Below are 23,248 nucleotides of genomic sequence, written 5' to 3'. Positions count from 1 at the left end.
TTAGCCAGTGTCTTTTCTAGATTGCTCTACTTACAAGCCATTGTAAAGATGGCAATAACAAGAGTAAAAATAATGACAACAGCTAACATTTATTTAATATCGACAGCAAAGCAATGCTACGCCAACTCCTTTGCACGTTATCAGTTCATTTAAGGGCAACAACAGTTCCTTGAAGTGGGTGTGGCTACAAACACCGTTTTATGGATGAGAAACGGGTTCACAGGGATTTATTACCTGCCTGTCGTGCAGTTAGTGGGTCACACGAGCAGGATTTTAATCGAGCAGCCTGTTGCCAGAACCTGCAAGTGTAACTACTAGGCTACACATTCTATAGCTGAATCGTGGTGTAACTGGACTGTGACCTCAGTGTTGGGGGTGCTGAGTCATCTTTAGTGGCATGAGTCCCTCTGTGCCTCAGGAATTTGTTCTCGTCCTCCTATGCCCTGGTCACAGCCTCTCCTGTCCCTGCTTTTTCCTGCACACAGGAAATAGGTGTTGGGGGCTGCATTGGTTTGGGTGATACTACCTGCTGTAGCAAATACACCCCAAAAATGTATACTGGAAAACACAATGATAAGTTACACTATTACTGATGTAACAAAAGCAAGTGGATACACACAATCATGGGGCAGCCCCTCTGCACACAGTCATTCCATCCCCGGGCTGAGCATAGCTCCGCCATCTTCAACATTTGGCTTTGAGGTCATCTCCATTCCAGCCGACTGGAAGGGGAAAAGGGGCGGAGGGCCACCCTGTGGGAGGCATAAGGCCAGCTGGAAGTTGGTGACGTCACTTCTGCTCGCATTCCACCGGCCAGGACTCCGTCGTTCGCTACTGCAAATGAGTCTGGGACACGCAGATCCCAACAGGCAGCCATAGCTTGGTGACATCTCTGCAATGCAGAGCGGGCAGCACAGATTCTTGGTGAACAGGTAGAGGTGTCTGCTACCAGAATCATGATGATGCTAGATGGTTTATCATGGGTGAAAGTTTATTGATTTCAGTTCCTTTAATTGGGTCCTGCAGGATGCCAGGGGGAGTTATGAATTTGGGGAAAGTTTTTTGGTCAAAACATGTTCTTGTTTCCCTGTTTCTCATACCACTAATATAAAACTTATCACAGATGACAGTCTCAGGGGGAGAAGTTTCTTCCTGCAACTGTTCCATATCTGCCCTCAACATGTCACTGGGCTCTTGGCTTAATTGCCTGAATTTTTTATTTCCTCTATTTATTTTTAAAAATTGGCTATTCTTTTTCTATACATTTATTGGACCTCAGATACACAGAATTAGATTAATTCTAAACTGTAGTTCATTACACACATTTATCCATGGTTCCTTGTAAGACTTTCTCTTTATTTGCTTGCTTACTGTTAATACAACAAACCCATGAAACTCTACGCATATGAAAACTGGAATATTAACAATAACATATCTATAATAAGTTCCCTGTCAATCCCATTACTCTTCCTCCCATATCCTATGTAACCACTATCCTGGATCTTATGTTTATTATTCCTTTGCTTTTTCTTTTAATAGACTATTTTTTTAGAGGAGTTTTAGATTCATAGCAAAATTGAGCAGAAGGTACAGAGATTTCTTATATGCTCCCCGCTGCCCCTGCCACACACGCATACAGAGGCTCTCCCATTATCAACATCCCCGACCAGAGTGGTACATTGGTTACAACTGATGAATCTACATTGACACCTTATTACCACCCAAAGTCTATAGTTTATGTTATGGTTCACTCTGATGTTGAACATTCTATGGATTTGGATAAATTTATAATGACAGGTATCCCCCATTATCGTATCATAGAGAATATTTTCACTGCCCTAAAAATCATCTGTACTCTGCCAATTCATCCCTTCTTCCCCCCTACCCCTTGGCAACCACTAATCTTTTTACCATCTTCATAGTTTTGCCTTTTCCAGAATGTTATATAGTTGGAATCATAAAGTATGTAGCCATTTCAGATTGGCTTCATTCACTTAATAATATGTATCTAAGTTTTCTCCATGGCTTTTCATGGCTTGATAGCTCATTCTTTTTAGTGCTGAATGATATTCCATTGTCTGGATGTCCCACAGTTTACTTATTCATTCACCTGCTGATGGACATCTTGGTTGCTTCCAGGTTATAGTAATTATAAATAAAGCTGCTATAAACATCCATTTGCAGGTTTTTGTATGGACATAAGTTTTCAATTCCTTTGGGTAAACACCAAGGAACAGGATTGCTGGATTGTTTGGTAAGGGTATGTTTAGCTTTGTCAGAAACCACCAAACCATCTTCCGAAGAGACTGTGCCATTTTGCACTCCCACTACAGTTTGTGAGAGTTCCTGCTGCTCCACATCCTTACCAGCATTTGATGTTGTCACTGTTTTGGATTTTGGCTATTTTAATAAACAGCTAGTAGTATCTAGCTATTTTCATTTGCAATTCCCTAATGATAGGTGATGGGGAACATCTTTTCATATGCTTATTTGTCATCTGTAAATCTTCTTTGAGGTGTCTGTTAAGGTCTTTGTACTACTTTTTAATCAAGTTGTTTGTTTCCTTACTGTTGAGTTTTAAGAGTTCTTTGTATACTTTGGATGACAGTCCTTTATCAAATATTTTCTATCAGTCTTCGGCTTGTCTTATTCTCTTGATATTGTCTTTCACAGATCAGAAGTTTTTATTCTAAGAATGTCCAGCCTCTCCATTATTTCTTTCATGGGTCATACTTTTGGTGTTGTATCTAATAAGTCACTGGCAAATCCAAGGTCATCTCAATTTTATTCTGTGTTGTCTTCTAGTGTTTTATAGTTTTGCATTTACATTTAAATTTGTGATTCACAAAACTACAATGCCATATCACCTCACACCAGTCAGAATGGCCATCATCAAAAAATCTACAAAGAATAAATGCTCTAGAGGGCATGGAGAAAAGGGAAGCCTCTTGCACTGCTGGTGGGAATGTAAATTGATACAGCAACTATGGAGAACACTATGGAGTTTCCTTAAAAAACTAAAAATAGAACTACCATACAACCCAGCAACCCCACTACTGGGCATATACCCTGAGAAAACCATAATTCAAAAAGAGTCATGTACCACAATATTCATTGAAGCTCTATTTGCCAGGACATGGAAGCAACCTAAGTGTCCATCAACAGATGAATGGATAAAGATGTGGCACTTATATACAATGGAATATTACTCAGCCATAAAAAGAAACGAAATTGAGTTATTTGTAATGAGGTGGATGCACCTAGAGTCTGTCATACAGAGTGAAGTAAGTCAGAAAGAGAAAAACAAATACTGTATGCTAACACATATATATGGAATCTAAAAGGAAAAAAAATGGTTCTGATGAACCTAGGGGCAGAACAGGAATAAAGACGCAGACATAGAGAATGGACTTGAGGACACAGGGAAGGAGAAGGGTAAGATGGGATGAAATGAGAGAGTAACATTGACATATATACACTACCAAATGTATAATAGATAGCTAGTGGGAAGCAGCTGCATAGCATAGGGAGATCAGCTAGGTGCTTTGCAACCACCTAGAGGGGTGGGATAAGGAGGGTGGGAGGGAGATGCAAGAGGGTGGGGATATGGGGATATATGTATGCATATAGCTGATTCACTTTGTTATACAGCAGAAACTAACACAACATTGTAAAGCAATTATACTCCAATAAAGATGTTAATAAATAAATAAGTAAATTTGTGATTCATTTTGAGTTACTTTTTGGTGAAGGGTAAAAAGTCTATGTCTAGATTTTTTTTAACTTTTTTTGTGTGTGTGAATGTCCAGTTGTTCCAGCACCATTTGTTAAAAAGATTATCTTTTCTCCATTGTATTGCTTTTGATCCTTTGCTAGAGATCAGTTGACAATATTTATGTGGGTCTATTTCTGAGCTCTGTACTCTGTGCCATAGATCTGTTTATCTTTTCACCAGTATAGGCAAACCTCATTTTGTTGCACTTCACTTTATTTCACGTCACAGATACTAAGTTTTTCACAAATTTTGAAAGTCTGTGGCAACCCTGCATCAAGCAAGCCCATCAGCTATTTTTCTAGGAGCGTTTGCTCACATCATGTCTCTGTGTCACATTGTGATAATTCTCACAATATTTCAAATCCTCCAGCAGCAAAAAGATTATGACTCCCTGAAGGTTCAGATGATGGTTAGCATTTTTCAGCAATAAAGTGGTTTTTATTAAGGCACTTACATTGTTTTTTTAGACATATTGCACACTTTACAGACTACAGTACAGTGTAAATACAACATTTATATGCACTGGGAAACCAGAAAATTTATGTGACTTTCTTTATTGTGGTATTCGCTTTATTGTGGTGGTCTGGAATTGAACACACGATATCTCTGAGGTATACCTGTACCATGTTTTCTGATTATTGTAGTTTATAGTAAGTCTTGAAGTCAGATGGTGTCAGTCATGTAACTCTGTTCTTCTCCTTCAGTATTGTATTGGCTGTTCTGGATCTTTTGCCTTTCCATATAAACTTTAGAATCAGTTTGTCAATATCCACAAAATAACTTGCTGGGGTTTTGATTGTGGCTGTGTTGAATTTATGAATCAAGTTAGGAAGAACTGATGTCTTGACAATATTGAATCTTCCTATCCCTGAACATGAAACATCTCTCCATTTATTTAGTTCTTCTGAGATTTCTTTCATCAGAATTTTGACATTTTCCTCATACAGATCTTGTACATATTTTGTTAGACTTATTACTATTTAATTTTAGGATGTGCTAATGTAAATGGTATCATGTTTTTAATTTCAAAGTTCACTTATTCGTTGCTGGTTATATAGGAAAGTGACTTTTGTATATTAACCTTGTATCCTGCAACCTTGCTATAATTGCTTATTAGTTTCAGAAGTGTTTTGTTGATTCTTTTAGATTTCCTACATAGATGATTATGTCATGTATGAACAAAGACCGTTGATTTCTTCCTTCCCAATATTTATATTTTAAATTTTCTTTTCTTATCTTTGATTAGCTTTTAAAATTCTTAAAAGATAATACCCATTTCTCCAAACCCCCACCCCCGAACTCTGGCAACCACCAATCTTTCTCTGTATGAGGTTGGTTATTTTTTGTTTGGGTTTTGTTTGTTTGTTTGGCTGGTTGTTTTTTGTTTGTTTGCTTTTTTAGATACCTCATATAGGAGAGATCATACAGTATTTGTCTGTCTGTATATGACTTCTTTCACTTAGTATAATGCCCTCAAGTTTCATCCATATTATTGCTGCAAATGGCAAGGTTTTACTTTTTTATGACTGAATAATATTCCATTGTGTGTGTGTGTGTGTGTGTGTGTGTGTACTCCAAAATTCATCATTCATTCATCCATCAGTGGACACTTAGGTTGTTTCCATATCTTGGCTATTGTGAATAGTGCTGCAATGAACACGGGGGTGCATATATCTTTTCAAGTTAGTGTTTTCATTGTCTTCAGTTAAATACCCAAAAGTGGAATTGCTGGATTGTATGGTAGTTCTATGTTTAATGTTTTGAGGAACCTCCATACTGTTTTCCATAGTGGCTACACCAATTTATATTCCCACCAACAGTGCACAAGGGTTCCCTTTTCCCCACATCAACAATTTGTCATTGCTTGTCTTTTTGATAATAGCCGTTCTGACAGGAGTGAGGTGATCTCATTGTGGTTTTGATTTTCATTTCCCTGATAATTAATAATATTGAACATCTTTTCACATGCCTGTTGGCTATCTGTATGTCTTCTTTGGAAAAATGTCTATTCAGATCTTCTGACCATTTTTAATCTGAATTGTTTGGTTTTTTGGTGTTGCATGAGTTCTTTATATATTTTGGATATTAACCCCTTATTAGATACATGATTCACAAATATTTTCTCCCATTGGGTAAGTTGCCTTTTCATTTTGTTGATGGTTTCTAAATACATCACCTCACACATATGTGCAAGAGCTTCCCCAAGAGTAGAATTGCAAGGTTACAGGGCTTGAGAATGTTCAGTTTTATAAGATAATGCCAAACTGTTTTCCAAAGTGGTAGTACCAATTTGCACTTCCACCAACAGTATAAACTGAGGACCTGCTCATCCACATCCTCTTTGGTACTAGATTTTGTCAGACTTTTTAATTTTTGCTGATTGTAAAATTATATCTCAATGTGATCCTGATTTGTATTTCCCTGAGCACAAATGAATTTTAATATTTCTTCATATGGTTAGTGCCCATATGTTTTTGAGTTCTATGTTTTTCATTCATGTTTTTTGCCCATTTTCTTTTTGATTATTTATTCCTAGAAATTCTAGGAATATTATATATTTTTGATACCAATTCTCTGTCAGTATTGTGAAAATCTTTTTCCAATATGTAAACTATCTTTCCCTTTTCTTTCAGATATCTTTGATCAGAAGTTCTCATAATAATGTAATAAAATTTATTCTTTTTTTTTTTTTTTTGGTACTTTCTGTGTCTTGTTTAAGAAATGCTTCCCTAACCCTAACTGAGGTTGGAAATATATCCACCTATGGATTTTACTTAATATTTTAAAGTTTTGCTTTTAACATTTAAGAACTTTAGCCCTCTGTAGTTGACTTTTGTGTACAGTGTTAAAGAGAGATCCAATTTCACCTATTTCCACGTGAATAACCATTCCCCTCCCACCCACTTGTCTACCATAACAACTATGCATGGGCATTTCTGGACTGTCTATTCCATTCCCTTGGCGTATTGTGCTTCAGTAAAGTTTTATAAATTTTGGTATCAGTCTTTTACATATTTTAATGTTTATTTTTTGGTATTTGACATGTTGATGCTATGTTAATGTGACTCTTCTAAGAAGATGGTCAAGTTTTCTAGTTGTTTATTGTGTATGTATGGAAATGCAACTGACTTTTTTGCCATACGTGGGCCTCTCACCGCTGTGGCCTCCCCCGCTGCGGAGCACAGGCTCCGGATGCGCAGGCCCAGAGGCCTGGGCCCACGGGCCAGCCGCCCCGTGGCACGCAGGATCCCCCCGGACCGGGGCATGAAACCGCACCCCCCTGCACCGGCAGGCGGACTCCCAACCACTGCGCCACCAGGGAAACCCGCAACTGACTTTTTTTTTAACATCTTTATTGGACTATAATTGCTTTACAATGGTGTGTTAGTTTCTGCTTTATAACAAAGTGAATCAGTTATACATATACATATATCCCCATATCTCTTGCGTCTCCCTCCCTCCCACCCTCCCTATCTCACCCCTCTAGGTGGTCAAAAAGCACCAAGCTGATCTACCTGTGCTACGTGGCTGCTTCCCACTAGCTATCTATTTTACATTTGGTAGTGTATATATGTCCATGCTACTCTCTCACTTTGTCCCAGCCTACTCTTCCTCCTCCCCGTATCCTCAAGCCCATTCTCTACATCTGCGACTTTATTCCTGTCCTGCTGCTAGGTTCTTCATAACCTTTTTTTTTTTTTTTGATTCCGTGTATATGTGTTAGCATACGGTATTTGTTTTTCTCTTTCTCACTTACTTCACTCTGTATAACATATTCTAGGTCCATCCACCTCACTACAAATAACTCAATTTCGTTTCTTTTTATGGCTGAGTAATAATATGTGCCACATCTTCTTTATCCATTGATCTGTTGACGGACAGTTAGATTTCTTCCATACCCTGTCTATTGTAAATAGAGCTGTAATGAACATTGTGCTACATGACTCTTTTTGGATTATGGTTTTCTCAGAGTATATGCCCAGTAGTGGGATTGCTGGGTCGTCTGGTAGTTCTATTTTTAGTTTTTTAAGACATCTCCATAGTGTTCTCCATAGTGGCTGTATCTATTTACATGCCCACCAACAGTGCAAGAGGATACCCTTTTCTCCACACCCTCTCCAGCATTTATTATTTGTAGATTTTTGGATGATGGCCATTTTGACCACTGTGAAGTGATACCTCATTGTAGTTGAGCTTTGCATTTCTCTAAAGATCAGTGATGTTCAGCATCCTTTCATGTGTTTGTTGGCAATCTGTATATCTTCTTTGGAGAAATGTCTATTTAGGTCTTCTGACCATTTTTGGATTTGGTTGCTTGTGTTTTTGATATTGAGCTACATGGAACTGCTTGTAAATTTTGGAGATTAATCCTTTGTTAGTTGCTTCATTTGCTAATATTTTCTCCCATTTTGGGGATTTTGTCTTGTTTATGTTTATGGTCTCCTTTGCTGTGCAAAACGTTTTAAGTTTCATTAGGTCCCATTTGTTTATTTTTGTTTTTATTTCCATTTCTCTAGGAGGTGGGTCAAAAAGGATCTTTCTGTGATTTATGTGATGGAGTGTTCTGCCTATGTTTTCCTCTAAGAGTTTGACAGTGTCTGGCCTTACATTTAGGTCTTTAATCCATTTTGAGTTTATTTTTGTGTATGGTGTTAGGGAGTGTTCTAATTTCATTCTTTTACATGTAGCTGTCCAGTTTTCCCAGCACCACTTATTGAAGAGGTTGTCTTTTCTCCATTGTATATTCTTGCCTCCTTTATCAAAGATAAGGTCACCATATGTGCGTGGGTTTATCTCTGGGCTTTCTGTCCTGTTCCATTGATCTATATTTCTGTTTTTGTGCCAGTACCATACTGTCTTGATTACTTATAGCCTGAAGTCAGGGAACCTGATTCCTCCAGCTCCGTTTTTCGTTCTCAAGATTGCTTTGGCTATTTGGGGTCTTTTGTGTTTCCATACAAATTGTGAAATTATTTGTTCTAGTTCTGTGAAAAATGCCATTGGTAGTTTGATAGGGATTGCGCTGAATCTGTAGATTGCTTTGGGTAGTAGAGTCATTTTCACAATGTTGATTCTTCCCATCCAAGAACATGGTATATCTCTCCATCTATTTGTATCATCTTTAATTTCTTTCATCAGTGTCTTAAAATTTTCTGCATACAGTTCTTTTTTCTCCTTATGTAGGTTTATTCCTAGATATTTTATTCTTTTTTTTGCAGTGGTAAATGGGGGTGTTTTCCTAATTTCACTTTCAGATTTTTCATCATTAGTGTATAGGAATGCAAGAGACTTCTGTGCATAAATTTTGTAGGCTGCTAGTTTACCAAATTCATTGATTAGCTCTAGTAGTTTTCTGGTAGTATCTTTAGGATTCTCTATGTATAGTATCATGTCGTCTGCAAACAGTGACAGCTTTACTTCTTCTTTTCTGATTTGGATTCCTTTTATTTCTTTTTCTTCTCTGATTGCTGTGGATAAAACTTCCAAAACTATGTTGAATAATAGTGGTGAGAGTGGGCAACCTTGTCCTGTTCCTGATCTTAGTGGAAATGGTTTCAGTTTTTCACCATTAAGAATGATGTTGGCTGTGGGTTTGTCATATATGACCTTTACTATGTTGAGGTAGGTTCCCTCTATGCCTGCTTTCTGGAGGGTTATTATCATAAATAGGTGTTGAATTTTGTCGCAAGCTTTCTCTGCATCTATTGAGATGATCATATGGTTTTTCTCCTTCAATTTGTTAATATGGTGTATCACATTGATTGATTTGCGTATATTGAAGAATCCTTGCATTCCTGGAATAAACTCCACTTGATCATGGTGTATGATCCTTTGAAGGTGCTGTTGGATTCTGTTTGCTAGTATTTTGTTGAGGATTTTTGCATCTATGTTCATCAGTGATATTGGCCTGTAGTTTTCTTTCTTCGTGACATCTTTGGTTTTGGTATCAGGGTGATGGTGGCCTTGTAGAAAGAGTTTGGGAGTGTTCCTCCCTCTGCTATATTTTGGAAGAGTTTGAGAAGGATAGGTGTTAGCTCTTCTCTAAATGTTTGATAAAATTCACCTGTGAAGCCATCTGGTCCTGGGCTTTGGTTTGTTGGAATATTTTTAATCACGATTTCAATTTCAGTGCTTGTGATTGGTCTGTTCATATTTTCTATTTCCTCCTGGTTCAGTTTCCGAAGGTTGTACATTTCTAAGAATTTTTCCATTTCTTCCAGGTTGTCCATTTTATTGGCATAGAGTTGCTTGTAGTAATCTCTCATGATCCTTTGTATTTCTGCAGTGTCAGTTGTTACTTCCCCTTTTTCATTTCTAATTCTATTGATTTGAGTATTCTCCCTTTTTTTCTTGATGAGCCTGACTAATGGTTTATCAATTTTGTTTATCTTCTCAAAGAACCAGCTTTTAATTTTATTTATCTTTGCTATTGTTTCCTTCATTTCTTTTCCATTTATTTCTGATCTGATCTTTATTATTTCTTTCCTTCTGCTAACTTTTGGGTTTTCTGTTCTTTCTCTAATTGCTTTAGGTGTAAGGTTAGGTTGTTTATTTGACATGTTTCTTGTTTCTTAAGGTAGGATAGTATTGCTATAAACTTCCCTGTTAGAACTGCTTTTGCTCCATCTCATGGGTTTTGGGTCATCGTATTTTCATTGTCATTTGTTTCTAGGTATTTTTTGATTTCCTCTTTGATTTATTCACTGATCTCTTGGTTATTAAGTAGTGTATTGTTTAGGCTCCATGTGTTTGTATTTTTTACAGACTTTTTTCCTGTAATTGATATCTAGTCTCATAGCGTTGTAGTTCGAAAAGATACTTGATATGATTTCAATTTTCTTAAATTTACCGAGGCTTGATTTGTGACCCAAGATATGATCTATCCTGGAGAATGTTCCATGAGCACTTGAGAAGAAAGTGTATTCTGTTGTTTTTGGTTGGAATGTCCTATAAATATCAATTAAGACCATCTTCTTTAATGTATCAATTAAAGCTTGTGTTTCCTTATTTATTTTCATTTTGGATGATCCGTCCATTGGTGAAAGTGGGGTGTTAAAGTCCCCTACTATGACTGTGTTACTGTCGATTTCCCCTTTTATGGCTGTTAGTGTTTGCCTTATGTATTGAGATGCTCCTATGTTGGGTGCATAAATATTTACACTTGTTAGATCTTCTTTTTGGATTGATCCCTTGATCATTATGTAATGTCCTTCTTTGTCTCTTGTAATAGTCTTTGTTTTAAAGTCTATTTTTTCTGATATGAGAATTGCTACTCCAGCTTTCTTTTGATTTCCATTTGCATGGAAGGCCTTTTTCCATCCCCTCACTTTGCGTCTGTATGTGTCGCTAGGTCTGAAGTGGGTCTCTTATAGACAGCATATATACGAGTCTTGTTTTTGTATCCATTCAGCCAGTCTATGTCTTTTGGTTGGATCATTTAATCCATTTACATTTGAAGTAATTATCGATATGTATGTCCCTATTCCCATTTTCTTAATTGTTTTGGGTTTGTTATTGTAGGTCTTTTCCTTCTCTTGTGTTTCCTGCCTAGAGAAGTTCCTTTAGCATTTGTTGTAAAGCTTGTTTGGTGGTGCTGAATTCTCTTAGCATTTCCTTGCCTGTAAAGCTTTTAATTTCTCCAAGATCTTTGCTGGGTACAGTAATCTTGGTTGTAGGTTTTTCCCCTTCATCACTTTAAATATATCCTGCCACTCCCTTCTGGTTTGAAGAGTTTCTGCTGAAAAATCAGCTGTTACCCTTATGAGGATTCCCTTGTATGTTATTTGTTGTTTTTCCCTCGCTGCTTTTAATATATTTTCTTTGTATTTAACTTTTGATAGTTCGATTAATATGTATCTTGGCATGTTTCTCCTTGGATTTATCCTGTATGGGACTCTCTGTGCTTCCTGGACTTGATTAACTACTTCCTTTCCCATATTAAGGAAGTTTTCAACTATAATCTCTTCAAATACTTTCTCAGTCCCTTTCTTTTTCCCTTCTTCTTCTGGGACCCCTATAATTCGAATGTTGGTGTGTTCAATGTTGTCCCAGAGGTCTCTGAGACTGTCCTCAGTTCTTTTTTCTTTATTCTGCTCTGCAGTAGTTTTTTCCACTGTCTTTTCTTCCAGGTCACTTATCCGTTCTTCTGCCTCAGTTATTCTGCTATTGATCCCTTCTAGAGAATTTTTATTTTCATTTATTGTGTTGTTCATCACTGTTTGTTTGCTCTTATTTCTTCTAGATCCTTGTTAAATGTTTCTTGTATTTTCTCCATTCTATTTCCAAGATTTTGGATCATCCTTACTATCATTATTTTGAATTTTTTTTCAGGTAGACTGCCTATTTCCTCTTCATTTGTTAGGTCTGGTGTGTTTTTACCTTGCTCCTTCATCTTCTGTGTGTTTTCTGTCTTCTCATTTTGCTTATCTTACTGTGTTTGGAGTCTCCTTTTTGCAGGCTGCAGGTTCATAGTTCCCGTTGTTTTGGTGTCTGTCCCCAGAGGCTAAGGTTCGTTCAGTGGGTTGTGTAGGCTTCCTGGTGGAGGGGACTAGTGCCTGTGTTCTGGTGGATGAGGCTGGATCTTGTCTTTCTGGTGGGAAGGTCCACATCTGGTGGTGTGTTTTGGGGTGTCTTTGGACTTATTATGATTTTAGGCAGCCTCTCTGCTAATGGGTGGGGTTGTGTTCCTGTCTTGCTAGTTGTTTGGCATAGGATGTCCAGCACTGTAGCTTGCTGGTCGTTGAGTGAAGCTGGGTGCTGGTGTTGAGATGGAGATCTCTGGGAGATTTTTGCCGTTTGATATTATGTGGAGCTGGGAGGTCTCTTGTGCACCAGTGTCCTGAAGTTGGCTCTCCCACCTCAGAGGCACAGCACTGACTCCTGACTGCAGCACCAAGAGCCTTTCATCCACATGGCTCAGAATAAAAGGGAGAAAAAAATAGAAAGAAAGAATTAGTAGAAGTCGTAAGAAAGAAAGAAAGGAGGAAAAGAGGGAAGGAGGGAGGGAGGAAGGAAGGAAGGAAGGAAGGAAGAAAAAAGTAAGAAAGAAGATAAAGTAAAATAAAGTAAGATAAAATATAATAAAATTATTAAAATTTAAAAAAATTATTAAGAAAAAAAACCACAAAAAATGGACGGATAGAACCCTAGGAGAAATGGTGGAAGCAAAGCTGTACAGACATAATCTCACACAGAAGCATACACATACACACTCACAAAAAGAGGAAAAGGGGAAAAAAATCATAAATGTTGCTCTCAAAGTCCACCTCCTCAATTTGGGATGATTCGTTGTCTAAAGGAGGGAAGGAAGGAAGGAAGGAAGGAAGGAAAGAAAGAAAGAAAGAAAGAAAGAAAGAAAGAAAGAAAGAAAGAAAGAAAGAAAGAAAGAAGATAAAGTAAAATGAAGTTATTAAAATAAAAAATAATTATTAAGGAAAAAAATTTAAAAAAAAAAAAAAAGGAAGGAAGGATAGAACCCTAGGACAAATGGTGGACACAAAGGTATACAGACAAAATCCCACACAGAAGCATACACATACACACTCACAAAAAGAGGATAAGAGGAAAAAGTCATAAATCTTGCTCTCAAAGTCCACCCCCTCAATTTGGGATGATTCGTTGTCTATTCATGTATTCCACAGATGCAGGGTACTTCAAGTTGATTGTGGAGCTTTAATCTGCGGCTTCTGAGGCTGCTGGGAGACATTTCCCTTTCTCTTCTTTGTTCTCACAGCTCCCAGGGGCTCAGCTTTGGATTTGGCCCTGCCTCTGCATGTAGGTCGCCGGAAGGCGTCTGCTCTTCGCTCAGACAGGACGGGGTTAAAGGAGCCGCTGATTCGGGGGCTCTGGCTCACTCAGGCCGCGGGGAGGGAGGGGCACGGAGTGCGTGGTGAGCCTGCGGCGACAGAGGTCAGCGTGACGTTGCAGCAGCCTGAGGCGCGCCGTGCGTTCTCCCGGGGGAGTTGTACCTGGATCCCGGGATCCTGGCCGTGGCAGGCTGCACAGGCTCCCCAGAAAGGGGGTGTGGATAGTAACCTGTGCTTGCACACTGGCTTCTCGTGCCCGTCTCTGGGGTCCGCGCTGTTAGCCGCTGCTCGCGCCGGTCTCTTGAGCTCCTTTAAGCAGCGCTCTTAATCAACCCTCTCCTCGCGCACCAGGAAACAAAGAGGGAAGAAAAAGTCTCTTGCCTCTTCGGCAGCTCCAGACCTTTTCCCAGACTCCCTCCCAGCTAGCCATGGTGCACTAACCCCCTGCAGGCTGTGTTCACGCCGCCAACCCCAGTCCTCTCCCTGCGCTCCGACCCAATCCCGAGCCTCAGCTCCCACCCCCGCTCGCCCTGGCGGGTGAGGAGACAAGCCTCTCGGGCTGGTGAGTGCTGGCCGGCCCTGATCCTCTGTGCGGGAATCTCTCTGCTTTGCCCTCCGCACCCCTGTTGCTGTGCTCTCTGCCGCGGCTCCGAAGCTTTCCCCCTGCGCCACCCACAGTCTCTGCCCGAGAAGGGGCTTCCTAGCGTGTGGAAACCTTTCCTCCTTCACAGCTTTCTCCCACTGGTGCAGGTCCCGTCCCTATCCTTTTGTCTCTGCTCATTCTTGCCTTTTGGGAGGTCTGAGGTCTTCTGCCAGTGTTCAGTAGGTGTTCTGTAGGAGCTGTTCCATGTGTAGATGTATTTCTGGTGTATCTGTGGGGAGGAGGATGATCTCCGCGTCTTACTCTTCCGCCATCTTGTTATTCTTTTTTTTATCCTTGTGGCTTTAATTTTTCAAGAACCTTGGAGTGAAAGAGGACCACCTTTCTGATTCTTCATTTTAAAGAGCACTTCTAATATTTTCCTATTAGGATGGTATATATTTCAGATTTTAAAAATATATCCTTTATCAAGTTAAGTTTCCTTCTACTCCTAGTTTGCTAATTCTTTTTTTTAATTATGGATTAATGGAGTGGTTTTCCTTTCATATTTATAGTATATCTCTTTTAGTGTGTTGATGTGGTAATATTTATGTATTTTCTAATTTTTCTGACCATATTCATTTTTTTAAATCTTTAAATTTATTTTCCCTCAATACTGTATTTTTTATACAATTTTAAAAGTTACTTTCATTTACAGTCATTACAAAATATTGACTCTATTCCCGTGTTGTGTAACACATCCTTGAGCCTGTCTTACACCCAATAGCTTGTGCCTCCCACTCCCCCATCCATATATTGCCCCCCCACCACTGGTAACCACTAGTTTATTCTGTGAGTCTGCATCTTTTTTTGTTATATTCACTAGTTTGTTGTATTTTTTAGATTCCACATACAAGTGATATCATACAGTACTTATCTTTCTCTGTCTGACTTATTTCACTTATCATAATGCCCTCCAAGTCCATCCATGTTGCTACAAATGGCAAAATTTCATTCTTTCTTATGGCTGAGTAGTATTCCATTGTACATATACACCACATCTTCCTTATCCATTCATCTGTTGATGGACACTTAGGTCGCTTCCATGTCTTGGCAATTGTAAATAATTCTGCCATGAACATTGGGGTGTATCTTTTTGAATTAGTGTTTTTTGGGGGTTTTTGTTTTTGTTTTTGCTTTTTGGATATATATCCAGGACTGGAATTGCTGAGTCATATGGTAGCTCTATTTATAGTGTTTTGAGAATCCTCCATACTCTTTTCCATAGTGGCTGAACCAATTTACCTTCCTACTAACAGTGTACAAGGGTTCCCTTTTCTCCACATCCTCACCAATATTTGTTATTTGTGTTCTCTTTGATGATAGCTGTTCTAAACAAGTGTGAGGTGATATATCATTGTAGTTTTGATTTGCATTTCCTTGATGATTAGCAATGTTGAACATCCTTTCATATGCCTGGTGGCCATCTGCATTTCTTCTTTGGAAAAATATATTTTCTAATTTTAAAACATCCTTGCAGGGCTTCCCAGGTGGCGCAGTAGTTGAGAGTCCGCCTGCCGATGCAGGGGACACGGGTTCATGCCCCGGTCCGGGAAGATCCTACATGCCGCAGAGCGGCTGGGCCCGTGAGCCATGGCCGCTGAGCCTGCGCATCCGGAGCCTGTGCTCCTCCACAACGGGAGAGGCCACAACAGTGAGAGGCCCGCGTACCGCAAAAAACAAAACAAACAAAAAAAATCCTTGCATACCTGAGATAAACCCAACTTGATAATGGTGTATTATCTTTTTTATACACTAAAGGAGTTGAGTTGCTAATGTTTTATTTAGGATTTTTTTGTATTTATATTCATGAGTAAAATGGACCTTTAATTTCCCTTTCTCATACAGTCCTTAACTGGTTTGCCTATCAAGATTTTACTGGCTCCATATAAATGAAAAGGCTAATATTCATCTTTTTCTAGTCTCTGAAATAATTTGTAAAAGATTCAGATGATCTGTTCCTTAAAAGTTTGGTGGAACTTGCCAATAAATCCATCTTGTCCTGGGGTTTTCTTCCTGTGAATATTTTAAACTAATGCTTCAATTTTTTAAAGAGTCTTTGCCTTACGTATAGTTATGTTTTCTTTTATACAGTTACCAACTTATGTCTTCTCTCTCTCTTTTTTTTTTTTTGATCAGTCTATTGTGAGGTTGGTGTTTTCAAAACTTAATTTTCTTTATCTTTCTTTTTTTAATTGAAGTATAGTTCATTTACAATGTTGTGTTTTTTTCAGGTGTACAGCAAAGTGATTCAGATATGTATATATTTCTTTTTCAGATTCTTTCCCATTATAGGTTATTTCAAGATATTGAGTAGAGTTCCCTGTGCTATACAGTTGGTGCTTGTTGTTTATTTTATATATAGTAGTGTGTTTATGTTAATCCCAAACTCCTAATTTATCCCTCCCTCTTTATCTTTGTTTTTTGTTTGTTTGTTTTCTCATTCAAAACCACTCAGACAGCATTCTCTCCCTCTTACTCTCCCAAAGGAAGAGAAGAAGGATTATCACTGGCTAATGGCAGTTGCAACACCTAGAGCTGGCTTCATGCTCAGGAGAGAATGCTGTACCTCTTCCTTGTGGTTTTGGATGCTCTACACATTCAGAGAAACTTGTCTAATAGCGAAATATACAAATGATCCCAAAAATATTTTACCTTTGTTTTTTAATTTGCTGATTTCTGCTCAAAGTTTTAGTACTTCAGTATCCCTAAAGTACTTTTAGATTTATTCTGTAATTTTTCTAATTTTTAAGTTGGGCACTTCGTTCCTAGTGGATTTGCCTTGTTGGAATTTTAGTTCTCTTAAGTTTATGTCATTGGCTCTGGGAGGATTCCAGCAGTTTCAGACATGGAAAGGATCAATAGTCAAGACAGGCTCCTGCTGTGGCTGGTGTGGGCCCCTCCCACAAAGGACCAGCAGGGACTCTATCTGGGGGTTGTTTCAAAATGTGAGTTCAGTATTTCAATGTGCTCTTGGCTTAATTATTCTTTTTTTTTTTTTTCTTCTAGTACTATTTGTTAGATCACAGAACTGTTAACTGTGTGGAGCTGCTAGAATTCAGAGAGAATGTAGTCCTTGTGCTTCAGATGAGAATCATACAGAAGTGAAGTGGTGTTACCTAAAGTCACACAACAGTTTAGGAACCACGTGAAGGCCAGGTCATGAGACTGTATAGCCTGTGCTCTTCCTGCTGAGCCAAGCACCCCTCAGCACAGAAGAGTGTGCATTTTACAGTGTCAAGGTCACCTGCATGACCTTGTTCAAATATGATCCCCATACAGCCTCTTTTTGTGGTTCCAGAAAATGCATTTGGGGGAAAGTGTGACATGAACAGTAAAATTATGAAACTGGCTTGGCTGGCGAGTGCTTGCTCATGTGTTTTGTTTTGCTCACCATCATTGATCCAATCTTTATTTGTTACCATTGTGTGCCAAGGATTTATCCTGCAGCATTTCAATATGAAATGAAGTCTCACTTTGAACATTTTTCTTTTTACCTTTTGACTTCCGTGAAGGGAGGAAGGGAAACAGTAAAGAGATGAGGGGTTTACTAAGCAAACAACCATTTATCTTGAACTTTGTGGCACAGATCCCGTGTTGCTTCTTACAATACAAAAGCTGACAATATTCATGTTTCTGAAGCAAGGTAAAATCGGTGCTTAGAAATGATGTTTCCTGCATGCTCATTTCAAAGGAAAGAAATAGCGTTTATCTTAATTCTGCTGAGGTCTTTTCTGTATCCCTTCTGGGCTTTTAATATTTTTTCAAAGACATGTCCTAGATTATGAATTGGCTCATGGGGCAGAGGTCTCCCCGAAGCCCCTGGTTGTTAATAGCCTTAAGAGAGGTGTTGCACAAGTTCTAAACATTCTGGGTTTGAAGCCAAGTATTGGGTGGCTGTATTGCTTTTGCAGCTGTAGCTTAAATTAGAAACATTCTTCCTTCTTGACAGAAAGTTTACAGAGATCCAGATATTTTTCACTTTCTTTTTTTAATTGAATTATTATTAACATACAATATTATGTTAGCTTCAGGTGTACAACATAGTGATTTGATGTTTTTATACATTATGAAATGATCATCACTGTACCAAAGTTGTTACACTATTATTGACTATATACCCTATGTGTGTGTACATTACACCCCTGGAAGTTTGTACCACTTAATCTACTTCACCTGTGTCATCCATTCCCCATCCCCCAGGTCTCCTCTGGCGATAACCAGTTTGCTCTCTGTACCTATGGGTCTGTTTCAATTTTGTTTTGTTTTTTCATTTGTTTTGTTCTTTAGATTCCACATATAAGTGAAATCAGACAGTATTTGTTTTTCTCTGTCTTATTCCATCCATAGAAGAATGGATAAACAAGATGTATATACACAATGAAATATTACTAAGCCATAAAAAATAATGAAATCTTGACATTTGCAACAACATGGATGGACCTTGAGGGTATTATGCTAAGAGATTCAAATATTTTTAAAGGCTTTTTATAGCGTATAACTTCTGGGAAAAGTGTATTAGCCTCAGCTTGCTTGAATCAGAATGAATGGAGTACTAAAAATTCTGATTAAAGAGTGAATGGAGTACTAAAAATTCTGATTAAACAGATCTGTACCATTGAGAGTGAGAGTGTTTCTATAAAAAGAAGCAATCAATCTGACTGTTGCTATATTAAGCTGGGGTGTGCCATGAATTTAAGTTTTATGTTGTTACTTTATATATCTCCTTCATTCTCCCCTAATGTCTCTGAGTATTTACAATTTTTATTTCAAATATTTAGATATTTTAAAATTTTTGGTATGTAAATCCATAGGCAATCCATCCATGTTTTGATGTGGTAAAAATGAACCAAAGCCTCCCCAGCATTAACTAAGAGATTTAGTGCCCCCTCTCTCCATACTAGTCCTTTGTGTGGTTTGGCACACACACAAAACAAGGCACATAAGCACTTCAAGAGCCCCTTCCACTGGGCTTCCACATTGTATAGCCATACAGCACACCAGATTTTGCATTCCATTTAAAGGCTTCAAGAAAATTGTTTTACAAAGTTAGCAGAAGGAAAGAAATTATAAAGATCAGATCAGAAATAAGTAAATGAAAAAGAAATGAAGGAAATAATAGCAAAGACCAATAAAACTAAAATCTTGTTCTTTGAGAAGATAAACAAAATTGATAAACCATTAGCCAGACTCATCCAGAATAAAAGGGAGAACACTCAAATCAATAGAATTAGAAATGAAAAAGAAGTAACAGCTGAAACTGCATATTACTATATGCCAATAAAATGGACAACCTGGAAAAAATGGACAAATTCTTAGAAAAGCATAGCCTTCTAAGACTGAACCCGGAAGAAACCGAAAATATAAACAGACCAATCACAAGCACTGAAATTGAAACTGTGATTAAAAATCTTCCAACAAACAAAAGCCCAGGATCAGACGGCTTCACAGGTGAAGACTATCAAACATTTAGAGAAAAGTTAACACCTATCCTTCTCAAACTCTTCCAAAATATAGCAGAGGGAGGAACACTCCCAAACTCATTCTATGAGGCCACCATCACCCTAATACCAAAACCAGACAAAGATGCCACAAAAAAAGGAAACTACAGGCTGATATCACTGCTGAACATAGATGCAAAAATCCTCAACAAAATACTAGGAAACAGAATCCAACAGCACATTAAAAGATTCATACAAAATGATCAAGTGGGATTTATCCCAGGAATGCAAGGATTCTTCAATATATGCAAATAAATCAATGTGATATACCATATTAAACTGAAGGAGAAAAACCATATGGTCATCTCAATAGATGCAGAAAAAGCTTTTAACAAAATTCAATGCCCATTTATGATAAAAACTCTCCAGAAAGTAGGCATAGTGGGAACTTACCTCAACATAATAAAGACCATATATGACAGATCCACAGCCAACATCGTTCTCAGTGGTGAGAAACTGAAACCATTTCCATTAAGATCAGGAACAAGACAAGGTTTCCCACTCTTACCACTGTTACTCAACATATTTTTGGAAGTTTTAGCCACAGAAATCAGAGAAGAAATAAAAGGAATCCAAATTTGAATAGAAGAAGTAAACCTGTCACTGTTTGCAGCTGACATGATACTATACATAGAGAATCCTAAAGATGCTACCAGGAAACTACTAGAGCTAATCAATGAATTTGGTAAAGTAGCAGCCTACAAAATTTATGCACAGAAATCTCTTGCATGCCTATACACTAATGATGAAAAACCTGAAAGAGAAACTAAGGAAACACTTCCATTTACCATTACAACAAAAAGAATAAAAGGCCTAGGAATAAACCTACCTAAGGAGTCAAAAGACCTTTATGCAGAAAACTATAAGACACTGATGAAAGAAATTAAAGATGATACAAACAGATGGAAAGATATACCATGTTCTTGGATTATCAACATTGTGAAAATGACTCTACTACCCAAAGCAATCTACAGATTCAATGCAATCCCTATCAAACTACCAATGGCATTTTTCACAGAACTAGAGTAAAACATTTCACAATTTGTATGGAAACACAAGGGACCCTGAATAGCCAAAGCAATCCTGAGAAAGAAAAACGGAGCTGGAGGAATCAAGCTCCTGCACTTCAGACTATACTACAAAGCTACAGTAATCAAGACAGTATGTTACTGGCACAAAAACAGAAAAATAGATCAATGGAACAGGATAGAAAGCCCAGAGATAAACCCACGCACATATGGTCACCTTATCTTTGATAAAGGAGGCAGGAATGTACAGTGGAGAAAAGACAACCTCTTCAATAAGTGGTGCTGGGAAAACTGGACAGCTACAGGTAAAAGAATGAAATTAGAACACTCCCTAACACCATACACAAAAATAAACTCAAAATGGATTAAAGACCTAAATCTAAGGCCAGACACTGTCAAACTCTTAGAGGAAAACATAGGCAGAACACTCCATCACATAAATCACAGAAAGATCCTTTTTGACCCACCTCCTAGAGAAATGGAAATATAAACAAATGGGACCTAATAAAACTTAAAACGTTTTGTACAGCAAAGGAAACCATAAAGAAGACGAAAAGGCAACCCTCAGAATGGGAAAAAATATTAGCAAATGAAGCAACTAACAAAGGATTAATCTCCAAAACTTACAAGCAGCTCAATATCAAAAACAAAAACAACCCAATCCAAAAATGGGCAGAAGACCTAAATAGACATTTCTCCAAAGAAGATATACAGATTGACAACAAACACATGAAAGGATGCTGAACATCACTAATCTTTAGAGAAATGCACATCACAACTACAATGAGGTATCACCTCACACTGGTCAAAATGGCCATTATCCAAAAATCTACAAATAATAAATGCTGGAGAGGGTGTGGAGAAAAGGGAACCCTCTTGCACTGTTGGTGGCAGTATAAATTGATACAGGCACTATGGAGAACACTATGGAGGTGTCTCAAAAAACTAAAAATAGAACTACCATATGACCCAGCAATCCCACTACTGGGCATATACCCTAAGAAAACCATAATTCAAAAAAAGTCATGTACCACATTTTTCATTGTAGCTCTATTTACAATAGCCAGGACATGGAAGCAACCTAAGTGTCCATCAACAGATGAATGGATAAGGAAGATGTGGCACATATATACAATGGAATACTACTCAGCCATAATAAAAAACGAAACTGAGTTATTTGTAGTGAGGTGGATGGACCTAGAATCTGTCATACAGAGTGAAGTAAGTCAGAAAGAAAAACAAATACCGTATGCTAACACAAATATGTGGAATCTAAAAAAAAAAAATGGTTCTGAAGAACATAGGGGCAGGACAGGAATAAAGACGCAGACGTAGAGAATGGACTTGAGGACACGGGGAGGGGGAAGGGTAAGCTGGGACGAATTGAGAGAGTGGCATGGACATATATACACTACCAAATATAAAATAGATAGCTAGTGGGAAGCAGCCGCATAGCACAGGGAGATCAGCTCGGTGCTTTTTGACCACCTAGAGGGGTGGGTTAGGGAAGGTGGGAGGGAGACGCAAGAGGGAGGAGATATGGGTATATATGTATATGCATAGCTGATTCACTTTGCTATAAGGCAGAAACTAACACACTATTTTAAAGCAATTATACTCCAATAAAGATGTTTAAAAAAACTACATAGGATTTGATAAGTAATTAAATACAGAAAGTATTATTAAAAAGAAAAAGAAGATGTGGCACATATATACAATGGAATATTACTCAGCCATAAAAAGAAACGAAATTGAGTTTTTTGTAGTGAGGTGGGTGGACCTAGAGACTGTCATACATAGTGAAGTAAGTCAGAAAGCACAAAACAAATGCCGTAGGCTAACACCTATATACGGAATCTAAAAAAAAAAAGTTCTGAAGAACCTAGAGGTAGGACAGGAACTAAGACGCAGACATAGAGGATGGACTTGAGGCACAGGGAGGGGGAAGAGGGAGCTGGGACGAAGTGAGAGAGTGTATGGACATATATACACTACCATATATAAAATAGATAGCTAGTGGGAAGCAGCCGCATAGCACAGGGAGATCAGCTCGGTGCGTTTTGACCAACTAGAGGTGTGGGATAGGGAGGGTAGGAGGGAGACGCAAGAGGGAGGGGATATGAGGATGTATGTATATGTATAGCTGATTCACTTTGTTATAGAGCAGAAACTAACGCCCCATTGTATAGCAATTATACTCCAGTAAAGATGTTAAAAAAAGAAAATTGTTTTACAAAATGCTATCCCAAGGAACTCAACTTTTAATGTATCAGTAGTATTGACCACCTGCATGGCGAAATTTCCAGATGCTGCATACTGTTTGAGACTATTGTGGCCTTAGGTAACCCTCACTTTTCTCTCCAGGTTTTAACTTCCATTCAGTACTAATTTCTTCCAGTCTTTGGCATTTATCCTATGGAGTAAACTAAAGTCTCTTATCTCTCATAACTCCTAAAGATAGCACTCATTTATAAAGTTCATAATATAGACAGAAAAGA

At 38.2% G+C, this 23,248-nt stretch overlaps 1 protein-coding gene and 1 non-coding gene across 4 annotated transcripts in view; one reads left to right on the top strand and one right to left on the bottom strand.

Annotated features, from left to right (window-relative positions):
* The window catches only part of COL6A6 (collagen type VI alpha 6 chain), a 163,848-nt gene that overhangs the window by 28,503 nt on the left and 112,097 nt on the right, over positions 1-23,248 (top strand). The gene's annotated exons all lie outside the window — the stretch shown is intronic.
* Positions 16,671-16,875, bottom strand: LOC114891362. Its single transcript, XR_003792474.1, has one exon. It is a non-coding gene; the product is annotated as a small nucleolar RNA U3 (small nucleolar RNA).

This window comes from Monodon monoceros, unplaced genomic scaffold, assembly GCF_005190385.1.
Source record: "Monodon monoceros isolate NGI ecotype Baffin Bay Population unplaced genomic scaffold, NGI_Narwhal_1 Super_Scaffold_11, whole genome shotgun sequence".
NCBI classification, from domain to species: domain Eukaryota; kingdom Metazoa; phylum Chordata; class Mammalia; order Artiodactyla; family Monodontidae; genus Monodon; species Monodon monoceros.
This window is presented reverse-complemented; position numbering and strand designations above follow the sequence as displayed.